The sequence below is a fragment of the Bubalus kerabau genome, chromosome X (assembly GCF_029407905.1).
Source record: "Bubalus kerabau isolate K-KA32 ecotype Philippines breed swamp buffalo chromosome X, PCC_UOA_SB_1v2, whole genome shotgun sequence".
In the NCBI taxonomy this organism is placed as follows: Eukaryota; Metazoa; Chordata; class Mammalia; order Artiodactyla; family Bovidae; genus Bubalus; species Bubalus kerabau.
Window position 1 is genome coordinate 25,392,301 of NC_073647.1, and position 12,811 is coordinate 25,405,111.

Genomic DNA, 12,811 nt, shown 5'->3' on the forward strand with positions numbered 1-12,811 from the left:
TTTGCTTTTTATCATTTATGTCCCTTTATTGATATTTAGGGAGACATTTTTCTCATACCTTATTTAGTCCTTTAGACATGGTTGCCTCTAGTTCTTAAATATATATAAAATGGCTGATGCTTAGTCATTGTCTAGTAAACACCATATCCGAACTTTCTCAAACACAGTTTCTCTTCCTTATATTTTTTCCTGTGTATGGACCATAATTTCTTGGTTTTTTTTTTTTTTTGCATGCCTCATAATTTTTTGTTGCAAAATGAGCATTTTAAACAATATAATGTGGCAACTCTGGAAATCAGATTCTTTCCCTTCCCAGAGTTTGTTGTAGTATGTTTATTTAGTGACTTTTCTGAATGAATTCTCTGAAGTCTATGTTCTTTTCTGTGTGTGGTCACTGAAGTATCTGCATCACTAGAGAGGAGTCTTATTAAAATGCTCCTTCCCTAACCTCAAGTTCTACCACACAGTTCACACAATTTACCCCATACAATTCAGCCACACTGATCTGTGCTTAAGGGGGGAAGATTAGCAATGCATATTGCTTAAGAAAAAAGGCTTGAAATCCAGGCTGCCTGGGTTTAAAGTCTTGTTCTGGCACTTGCTAGCTGATATCTGCTTCAATAATGATTAATAATGATACAGTGAAAGTTAGGTGCTTAAAATAGTGCCTGGCACAGTACAAGTGACATAGTCAATAAACAGTAGCTATTATTTTTAAGATACTTGATGTACTGCCTGCACTGTTCTTTCCCTAGGACTTCTTGTGGCTGGCCTCTTGTCATTTGAGTCTTTGTTCAAATGTTACCTCCTTAGAGAAACTCTCCTGACTACTCAATGCATGAAACTTTCTTCCATCATTCTATATTATATTACTCTGCTTTATTTTCTTCAGAGCATGTGTCACTCTGCAATTATTCTATTTATTTATTACTTCTTTATTATGTGCCTGTTCACTGCACATACACACCCCCAAATACAAGCTGCAGGAGAACAGGGACCATGTCTGCTTTTGGTTACTTGTCAGTGGATTCTCAGAGCCTGAGCAGTTCTTGATGCACCATGGTGACTCAATATATATTTGATGCACGCATTTCCTTTGTACAACCTTCACAGACAAAAATAATAAAAGTTATAAAAAGGAAGTTGAAGACCTAAATCAACAGAGCAACATACCGTATTCATGGATAAGAAGACATGGTATCATAAAGATAAGAACTCCTTCTCCCAAATAATCTAGAATTTAAATAGATTCCAAACATGGGTTTTTCATAGCACTCAATAAGCTAATCTACAATCCATATGTAAGAATAACTGATCAAAAATAGTCAAGATAATTTTGAAAAAGAATGAGGAGAAAGTTGGAGAAGGATAGAACTGCAAGGAGAAATAGAGAAACCTATAATGATGTTTAGAGATTTCAATAATCTTCCCTCAATAACTGATATAAAAAGTAAAGAGAAAAGCAGCAAAGATACAGTAGTTTAGAAAAACACTATGAACTACCTTGACCTAAATGACATTACTATACTCTACCCAAGAACAGCAGAATGCACATTCTTTTCATGTGACATGGAACATTTACCAACATATATCACATTCTAGGCCATGAAACAAGTGTCAGTAATTTTTTTTATGAAATGCAAGATTCTTTAAATTTTATAGTACTTTACAGTTTTCAAAAGTTGAATGCACATGTCTCATATAATCCCATAATAACATTTGTTTTTCTTTTTTTTAATTTTTAAAAAAAATTTTTGAAAGGTTACTTTCCATCTACAGATATTACAAAATGTTGCCTATATTCCTTGTGTTGTACAATATATCTTTGAACCTATCTTACACCCAATAGTTTGTACCTCCTTCTCCTCCACCCCTATGTTTCCCCTCCCCCATTCCCACTCCCCACTGGTAACCACTAGTTTGTTCTCTGTATCAGTGAGTCTGCTTCTTTTTTGTTTTATTCACTAGTTTGTTGTACTTTTTAGATTCCATACATGAGCAATATCATACAGTATTTGTCTTTCTCCGTCTGACTTATCTCACTTAGCATAATGCCCATAAGATCCATCCATGTTGCTGCAAAAGGCAAAACTTCATTCTTTTTATGGCTGAGCAGTATTCCATTTTATATATATACCACATCTTCTTTATCCATTCATCTGTTGATGGACACTTATGTTGCTTCCACACCTTGGCAATTATGAACAACGCTGCTATGAACAATGGGGTGCATGTATCTTTTCAAATTAGTGTTTTTGGTTTGTTTGGGATATATAAGAGAAATTGCTGGGTCATATGGTCATTCTATTTTTAGTTTTTTGAGAAATTACCATACTGTTTTCCACAGTGACTGCTCTGATTTACATTCCCACCAATAGAGTAGGAAGGTTCCCTTTTCTCCACATCCTCAGCAACATTTGTTATTTGTGTTCTTTATGATGATAGCCATTCTTTATGATGAAGTGATATCTCATTGTGGTTTTGATCAGCAGTCTGTTCCTTGACTTAGTGGAATTAAAATGGAAACTATGCCACAGAAAGTTAACTGGAAAATTCCCAAATATTTGGAAACTAAAACAAAGCCAAAACCCTCACACTTCTGGATATCCCATGGGTCACAGAAAGTAATCCAAAGAAATATTAAAATTTTTTACACTGAATAAAAATGAAAATGCAATAAAACAGAATTTATGGGATGTCACTTAAAGCAGTACTTGCAGTGAAATGTATGGAATGAAACATCTACACTAGAAAAGGAAGACAATGAATGACCTCAATTTTTACCTTAAGAAGATTTAAAAAAGAAATGCAAAGAAAACCCAAAGTAGAAGAAAGCAGAAGTCAATGAAATAGGAAGTAGAAAAACAATACAGAAAATCAATAAAACCCAAAACTGGTTTACTGATAAGTTCAATAAAACTGATAAATTGATTTCTATATAGACTGATCAGGAAGAAGGAAAACACCCCACAAATTACCAATGTTAAGAGTGAGAGAGGGGACATCATACAAGTGGTATCCTGGAACCCAAGGTGGAAGTTTCAAGGTAAGAGGAAGCAATCAATGTGCCAAATGCTGCTGCTAGGTCAAGAAATAATGAGGATGCAAAATCGCTCTTGGTCGAATTCCCTTGTGACCTTGGTAAAAGCAATTTTGGCAGAGTAGTAGGGACAAAAGTCAGTGAATCAGGTTCAAAACATAGTGAAAGAAGAATTAAAATTCATAAGTATGGACAATTCTTTTGAGGAATTTTGCTGCAGAAGGGAGCAGAGAAGTGGAACAGTATATAGAAGAGGAAGTAGGGTCAGGAAAGAGTATCCTTTTTTAAGATAGGAGAAATAACAACATGATTGTATGGTAACAGGAACAATCCATTAGAGAGAGAGATTTTAATGACGCAGAAGAGAGAGGGAAGAATTGTTAAGCTTGTGTCTCTGAGTACACAAGAAGAGAACTACTGTATACTAGAGGCTGTCTCCTCCTTAGCCAGTAGCACAATGGCTCATCCAGAATATCTGGAGAGAAGGACAAGTCCAGGGGTACAGAAGCTCCAGGTAGATATATGTACACATGGTACTGGCAACTTGTGGACGATCTTTGCTGATCTCTTCTATTTTCTCAAGGAAATAGGAAACAAGATCATAGCTGAGAATGAGGATGGGAGAGGAGGTACTAGCGACTTGAGAGGTACTAGAGGAGGCAGTAGAGAAATGAAAACGTCTAAAACCCCTTTGAATTCTGACATTCTGTGATCTTGAAGCACAAGATAAAATACAAAAGAGCCTTCACTTTTTGCCCCCTTGTAGGGAGCAGCAAGTTCTTTCTGTATAAGAACCATGGTAAAAAACTGCGTGAGATTGTATGTGATATCAAAAAAATTAGAAATAACCTAAATATCCATTAGATGTTTGAAAGGTTAACTAAATGATGACCTGCCCACATTATGGAATAGTAGGCAGCAGATTAATAGAATAAAGTAGTTCTATACTAGTTGACACAGAAAGATCCCCAAGGTTTGTAAAGAGATGGAGTAGACGTTCTTTTGCTTCTCATTGCTAGTCTCTTCCTTCCTTCCTTCCTTAAAAAGTCCTCAGCTTTGAATCTTATCATCAGGCTAAACCCCTCATCACCTCTGTTGTTGCTATTGTTCACAGATCTCCATGTTTTGCTAACATAAAGTGAACATACTTCTATAGTTAAATGCAAACACTATCAAGCAGGTATTTGATCATTTTGTTTCCTTTGCAACCAAAAAAAGCTTCAGAGGCAAGCTAAAGAAAGAAGTCATATTCTGTGGTAATTGTTGCTGATATGCAAAGTCACATCTTTCAATCCTTATTTTTGAGATAGTGTACTAAAAAAGAGTTAAGGCAGGAACCCAAGAGAGCAGGTAATGGAAACCATAAAGGAAGCACTCTCTTCACAGGAAAGTTCTCTATTATGGGGTATTAAAAGATGTTCTAATGTCTTATTGGATAAATTTACCTGAAGTAGTAAAACATTATTTAATGAGAAAAGCACTGATCATGTGAAGCTAATGTTTTTATTATTTTATTTACTTTTCCCCCAATATTCCTAGGTCAATTATAGTTTATGCTTCTGTCCTTCCTACAATTTAAAAGCATAAAGACAATAAATAACTTTGAGGATCGAAAATTATTTGTAAGCACTGAAAAACTATGGATGAAAATGTGATGATGTGAACAACGAAGAAAAAGGAAGAAGAAAGTGGAGGTGAAGGAAGAGGAAGCAGAGAAAGAGGACAAAGAGGATGAAGAAGCAATGATAAGCACCATCTCTGCCTTAGAGAGAGGGTTTCCCTGGCAGCTCAGTGGTTAAGAATCTGCCTGCAATGCAGGAGACACAAGAGATGTGAGTTTGATCCCTGGGTGGGGAAGATCCCCTGGAAAAGGAAATGGTAATCCACTCCAATATTCTTGCCTGGGAAGTCCCATGGAGAGAGGAGCCTGGCTGGACTACAGTCCATGGGGCCGTAAGAGTCAGACACAACTTAGTGACTACTGCCTTAGAAAAAGACATCAACTGCAGAATCAGGGTAGTGATATTGCCAAGTGGACTTCTGGAGTAGATTTGCTTACTTTCTTTTATAAGCTTATAGTTTCTGTTTACACTGTGGAAGCTTTTTGAAGAATATGATACTACTTCTAGCTTGTAAATTCCTTGAGGGCACAGGCCATGTCTTATAGATCTTTGTATCTCACATAGCATCTAGACAATTACTAGCCATGGTGGAGGTTCTCAATAAATACCTGTGGAAGGAATGACTGCAGAAGCCAAGAGATATTAAGTATTTTTAAAAGAAGTAAAATAAACAGTTTAATAAAATTTAAAATGCATTTTCCAAATATTATTTAGGTTAATTATAAACCCATACATTTCAAAGTAAATCTACTCTGTATTTTGCAAAATAATTTCTATTTTATTTCTGTATTAGTTTTTAATTATTTCAATATGCAGTGAAATCTTTACCACTCATGAAAACTTTTTTTAAAATATGTTTTCCTAACTTTTCATTTTGGAAATTTTAAAACTACAAAAAATTTTAAAGAATATAGCCTTCACCTAAATTCACCAGTTGTTAATACTTTGCCAAATTTATTTTATAGAGCTGTTAGATAGCAAAAAAAAGTGGCTCCTTTTGGAACCACTTCAATAATACAAAGAATGTTGAAGCTTCTTTGTACAAAGTAGAAGGGTATTTCATCAACTCTGATGATGAAGTAAAACCTCAAACATTTCTAAGACTTTCAGACCTCAATGAAAAAGACACCAGACCTATTTTATTTCACAATTTTAAATCAAACTGAGACATGTATAATTAAAACAGTTCTTTTTTGACATTCACCAAAATCATGGATATACTTTCAAATTAAAATGTGGATTTTTGGTCACAAATAGTTCTGAATTTTGAATAATTTTAACTAATAGGTGTAACATATATTTGTCTTTTAATTGGTGATATATATTTACTTTGATTTTTAGAAGATAAATATATGATTTAGCACAGAACCTGGCACAAAAGCATTCCATGTTCTCTTTCATCTCCTGTGTTATAGAGGTGAGTTAAATTTGTAAATCTAGAATTAAGTATGGTATTTATACACTGCATGTCAAGATTGAATTGTAGGCTAGGTAATAAACATTTCAAACCACAATATATATATCCTGGGAATTAACCATACATTCGAACTCCTTTCTTGTAATGCAGTTATCTTTGCTCACAATGGACTTCCAGCTTTCTTTTTTCAATAACATAAGATAAAAATTTAGAAATTCATGATTTGTTTCAGTTGAATTTTGGTGCCCTGATTTTTCATATGCAAATTAGGATAACTTATTATTATATGTCATATATATGTTTTAAAGAATAAAAATATTTGTTTAGCTCTTCCACAGTTCACAAGGTCTTTTCACTAACATTACCTCATTCATTCTCACAATATTCCTATGAACAAACTAAGGATGTAGAGAGATCTGGAAATGTTTTACCCCATGAACAAATCAAAGACAGACATTTCTTAGAAGGGTACATTCAGTAAGGTGGAAATTCTTCACAGATGCTAAATTCCACCTTGAGGAAGAGGAGTCATATTTATATTGCTTCCTGGGCAGAACTAAAACTGGTATGTGAAAAATAATACTGCCAACAAAGGTCCGTCCAGTCAAACCTATGGTTTTTCCAGTAGTCATGTATGGATGTGAGAGTTGGACTATAAAGAAAGCTGAGCACCAAAGAATTGATGCTTTTGAACTGTGGTGTTGGAGAAGACTCTTGAGAGTCACTTGGACTGCAAGGAGATCCAACCAGTCCATCCTAAAGGAAATCAGTCCTGAATATTCATTGGAAGAACTGATGCTGAAGCTCAAACTCCAATACTTTGGCCACCTGATGCAAAGAACTGACTCACTGGAAAAGACCCTGATGCTGGGAAAGATTGAAGGTAGGAGAAGAAGGGGACGACAGAGGATGAGATGATTAGATGGCAGCACCAACTCAATGGCCATGAGTTTAAGTAAGCTCCTGGAGTTGGTGAAGGACAGGGAGGCCTGGCGTGCAGCAGTCCATGGGGTCACAAAGAATCAGACACGACTGAGCAACTGAACTGAACTGAATATAAAAATAAGAAATACAAATAAAACCATAATAAAGATCACTTTTAACATACTGATGTGGCAGATACTTATAAGTAGCACTTTACATGCATTCTTTCATTTAATAATGAAAAATATAATATTATACCCATTTTACAGATGAGGACACTGGAGCTTTGAAAGGTTAGGTAACTTGCCTAAGATCATACAGATAATCAATGGTGGGGTAGGACTCTGACTATGTATCTGACTCCAGAGTCAGTGATCTCATCTTCCATGCTATACTATCTTCTCTTTATTCCATACTGCCTATACATCAGAAATGGAGTTACCTGGGGGACCCATTCTAGAATGTCTTAGGGGTGACCTGAGAACTCTCAATGGTGTTAACCACTGATACTTGTCTTGCAAACTGGCTCTGAGCTAGGTATTGGTTCATATTGAACACTAGGACTGAGTGGGGAGAACCTGGGGCATTCTGAGCATTCCGGACATAAAGCATTGACATTTGTCCCAGAAAAGAATAAGAGGTAATGGCTGAATAGTTCCTAGAGGTCAGGAAGGCAAGATGGCACCCAGAATCCACATGGGTAAAGAGCAGGGAAGAAGCTAAGTACCACCATCCATCTAGTTGCTCAATAGAAACCTATCAATCATGTCTGATTTATTCCTCTCTTTTCCACCTAACCTTCCCAAGTCTGGCACCACCAGTATGTCGCATAAGTGCTATCTCCAACATATTTACTAAATCCCTCCGTTCCTCTCCATCACCACCATCCTAGTTGCAATCTCCCTCATCTCCCACCTGAATAACTGTAGTAGCCTCTAGCTGATCTGGCTGACTCCAACTTTTATTCCTACAGTTTGTCCTCAACAAGAAGCCAGAGTGATCTTGTGAAAATGTAAACCAGATCACGTCACTCCTCTGCTCAAAACAGTTCAGGGGTTCCCCTCCTGTCAAGGATAAAGATAAATTCCTTCCTGAGACCTACACAATCCTCACGGGGATTGGCCCCAATTTGTCCCCCCCATCAGCCTCCTCACACCCCACACTCACCCTTGCTTTTTCCATGCCCTACAATACTTTGGCCACCTGACGCGAAGAACTGACTTATTAGAAAAGACCCTGATGCTGGGAAAGATTGAAGGCAGGAGGAGAAGGGGACGACAGAGGATGAGACGGTTAGGCGACATCACCGGGGTGATAGACATGAGTTTGAGTAAATTCTGGGAGTTGGTGATGGACAGGGAAGCCTGGTGTGCTGCAGTCCATGGAGTCTCAAAGGGTCGACTGAACTGAACTGAACTGAACTGAGGCAAGATAGTGGAGTGGTTAAGAGTCTGGGCTCTGGAGTCAGTCTGCCTTGACTTGAATTCTGGCTTGCACTTAGTAGCTCTGTGACTTTGGGCAATTAATATAATTTATTTCCATACTTCAATTTCTCCCCTCCATAAAATGAAAATAATAATAGTACCTAGCTCATAGATACTTGGAGAAGGAAATGGCAACCCACTCCAGTATTCTTGCCTGGAGAATTCCATGGACAGAGGAGCCTGGTGGGCTACAGTCCATGGGGTCACAAAGAGACATGACTGAGTGACTAACACTTTCACAGTGTCATAGATACTAACTCACTAAGCAGCCCAAAATATCGATAGTGGGGGAAAAAAGGAAATAGGTTTCATTGGAGGAATGTATCAGGAGGAATGGAATTTCTCTAAGTGCCACTTTTTGTTTTCCCCTCATGACAAACTAATCTGAACATTAAATGTAAAACATGCCTTTTGCTAACTCACTTTTGCTAACAACACAGGTCAAAATCAGCTAACTCTTTTGAAAGTTATCATTCTTCAAATAGAATAAAGCACAGAGTTGAACTACAGAACTGACCACCCATGTTTTTGTTCACCAACATATTCTTTGCTCCTTTCATTCCCATTAATCCACGGTGGTGGATAGGGTTCAAAAATCTGTCTGAGCTCACAACTCTGGGCCAGTCCTGACCTCTTGCTGCCATCTTACAGAAATAGCTTCTCCAATGGCCTCGAACCCTGTGGTCCTAGTTACATGAATGGTAGCTTCCATTTTGATTAAAATTCTTTAGCCACAGTCATATTTCCTTTCGTCTTTGTGGTGAACCCTGTGAATAAATGAATGCGTCAGCACACACAAGACCAAGGAGATGGGACTCTGACAATTGTAAGCTATTCACAAAGTTTTTCCATAATTGTGAATTCAGGGCACAGTTTTGATGCCCAGAAACAAATGGTTTGCAAAAAAACTCATCTTAGCACTCTTGTTCCCAAAAGGTTGATGATAACTATTGCTTTGTTAAACTTTATGAATTACATTTCAAAAGAGAAAATACCATGCTAATCCACTTTCTATTGATGAGAGCAAGATTAACTGTTGCCTCAAACTCATGTCCCTCCCACAATGACTAACAAAGTATTTGTATGTGTTGCCCAGGGATCCACCCGCTCATTAAAAAGACCCATGTTGCAAATACCAATCTGGAAACCTTCTATTGGCTTCTAGAACAAATACAAATAAGCAGATTATGTCGTTTATCCCCTCTTTGTATCTGTAGTTAGATGTATGGAATAGAATGTGATGACATAGATTTTAAGGAAATAGTAGCAGACAGAAATTTTGCTGCTGAGGAAAATACTTGTTTTTAAGAAATACCAGCACCAATAAAAAGATCTGCCAGGGGCTTGGAGTCGGGCAGAATGGGGAGTCATGATTTACTGGGTACAAGGTTTTATTTGGGGTTGATAAACATTTTTTTTGTTGGTTGGTTTGGTTTGGGTTGCATTTTCTGTTGTCTTTTTTTTTTTTTAAGTAGGTATTTTTGTATGATTGGATTAGGATTGAATTTCATAGTGAAAATAAGTTAATTAAAAAAAGACTTAGCATCTTAACCATTTTAAAGTGTACAGTTCAGGTGTAATAAGTACATTTACATCATTGTGTGACCATCATCACGGTCTTCAATGAACCTGTTTTATAACTTGGTAGTGGTGGTAGCTGTACAGCATTGCGAATGTACTAAATATCACTGAATTGTTCAAGTGTAAATGGTTAATTTTGTTATGTAAATTGCACCTCTACTTTTTACAATGTATACATGTGGGTATTGAAATATTTTGAAATATAGTGGTTACATAACACATTCAACTTGGCGTTCACAGGGTTAACCTGCATCTCCATCACCATAAAATGCCTCCTTCATGTTTGCATACTTAAGTATTTATACATATTACAATTTTCTCCTCATTTTTGATAAAACAGGATTTAAGTTAATAAAGGTAACCAAATTACCAGAAAATATAAACCGAGAATATTAAAAATATGTCATTGAATTTTAAATTATTGGTGAACCTACCTACTGAGAATGAAAGCTGTATTCTGAATGTTTGTCAGTTCCAGTTCTTCAGCTCTGTAATGAACAGCAGTAGGCCTGTCACTCACTGAGACCAAGATGATTTTTTCCCACTACCTTGCATCTCTATTTCAGCTGAAAGAAAAAGAGAAAAATTATGAAATATGGTGACCTTTCTATTTATTGCAGATCACTTCCCAGTCGCTTTAGACAACTGGCTTTTTGTCCAGGTGTCTTGTTTATCTCTTCCTGTGTTACAGGCAATAACCCGACTATTCTGAAATCTTCGTCTGCAAAACCAGGTGGGAAACTTACACACCATTACTACATGCCTCCAGAGCCCCTTCTGAAAAAGCCTTCAACAGAAACAGATATATCCCGCCCCCCCCCTTTCCTTCCAAGGCCAACATAACTTATGGCAGACAGATCAGACAAAAATTCATTTACAGTTGTTTGGCTGAATCCCCCGTCCCTCCCCTAAAGGCCAATATATTTCCTGGGGTGTTTGGTATTTCCAGAGAGGTCCCTAAGTTGAGAGACAGAAGTAAATTGTTTTATATACGCCTAAGACTCAGAGTCAGAAAAGTAGAAAGAAGCAACTCAGGCCAGTGCTAAGATCTTGGCGAGGGAAGACACAGATGTGCGCGCGCAGCCAGCGTCTAAAGCCCAGTGCCTTCCCTCAGGCTGGTTTTTTTCTATTCCCTCTTTTCTGCCGGGGGTACACGCGTTGGGGGAGGGGACCAGAGGCAAAGTTCGCATGCTTTCCGCAGCAACCCCTGCGAAGAGGGCCGGCCTTCCCCTCCCCTCCTCCTCCCTTCATCCCTGGAACGGCCCCCTGCATCTCCCGCCCCCCCCCCCACAGCTGTATCCTCCACCCTCCCCCAAATCGGATTGATGCCACCGTCCAGTTAGTTCCTAGGACGAAGTCATCTTGCTCTCAAGGGTGAGCCCGTGCACGCGGGGGCACGGGAGGGGTAGCGGGGGCAGTAATGACACCTCGCATCGAGCAAAAACGACGATTATCAGATTGTGTTTAATTTTTAATGAATCCTCAAGAGACAGAAGACCCTTTTCGTTTCCCCTGGACCCTCTCCTTTCCGGGGGCCTCTCTTGCCCGAGCGACCGTCTCCACTTCCCCAGATCCTCGCAGCTCGAAGGCGAGCCAGGAGTCCCCAGATAACTATTTAGTATAAACAAACCGTGAGGCTTTAATGGAATTACCTCAGCCTGCTAGTAAATAATTTATAGTAGGCAGTAAATAAAATATGGTTCTATGTCTTTAAAAGAGTTGTCAAGTGGAAAACACCCACCAGAGGGATGTAAACCCCGAAGATTGCCACGCTTAAAGACGCCGGTTGGGATGGGGAACCGGGGAAAAGACAACATGATTTTCGACCCTGAACGGAGGCGTTGGTGCCGCGGGAGCCGGAGCTGGCGGCTCTGGGGGAAGGTTCCCGCGGGCAGGAGGGAAGAGACACGACGCCTTTTTCACTGAGCTAAGGGGCAAATGATTAAAATGCAAAGGAAGGAGGTTGCACTTTCAGAATAATAACTTCCATTTGAAAGCCTGGTCGCTTTCAAATTCGTTATCACCCTCAATCCTCGCCACCACCCTTCCAGAAAGACCAGGCGGGACCCTGATTCCTATTTTGCGGATGGGTTTAAAAAAAAAAAAAGGCTCGGAGGCTAAGGGCCAGCCTCCAGGTCTGCCTGCTGGGGACTAATAAGTGGATGCGGGAGTCCCTGGAGCAGTTGTTCTTCCTCGCGGTACCCCCAGGCTGGTACCCCCCGCACCACCACACACACTCAGGATACCCGCCCAGCATACTTGCCCGGTTTTACCATACTTCAGCCTCTCTTCTGTTTTCGGTGACCTGAGGACCCTCTAAATAAATTTTCTGCCCCCTCCCCTTCTCCATATCACTCCCGCTGGAAGGCGCATCCCCAGTTCGGAGAGGAGGATAGATTTATGAGCATCTCCTCAAGGTTACCCCCAAGACAACCTTGACCATGAAACCAGAATCTTGAACACTTGACCTAAATTTCCAAGGGCATCTGTTTCCGTCTGTAATTGTCACCAGGCTTCATTTGAAATTCGATCCTGTGTCACTAATGGTATTAACAGGAGCTGAGGTCCAACCTTCCAACGGGGAGACTGTTGCATATGATTTTACTTCCAAACGAAAGTAAATCAGTTTCTATAAACCTACAGCAACCCCCCTCCCCGAGTACAATAAAACTGTTGTCGCAATCAATAAATCTCTGGTTTGGGGCAATGAAAATTAGATAACTGTTCTCTCTCTCTCTCCGTC

General features: G+C 38.9%; 1 long non-coding RNA gene across 1 annotated transcript; it reads right to left on the bottom strand.

The window, feature by feature from the left end:
* Window positions 1–234: 234 nt before the first annotated feature.
* On the bottom strand, window positions 235–11,177 carry LOC129639746 (uncharacterized). The gene is made up of 3 exons (XR_008708580.1): window positions 11,062–11,177; window positions 10,503–10,634; window positions 235–1,105 (listed from the first exon to the last, which is right to left on the bottom strand). It is a non-coding gene; the product is annotated as an uncharacterized LOC129639746 (long non-coding RNA).
* Window positions 11,178–12,811: the final 1,634 nt, after the last annotated feature.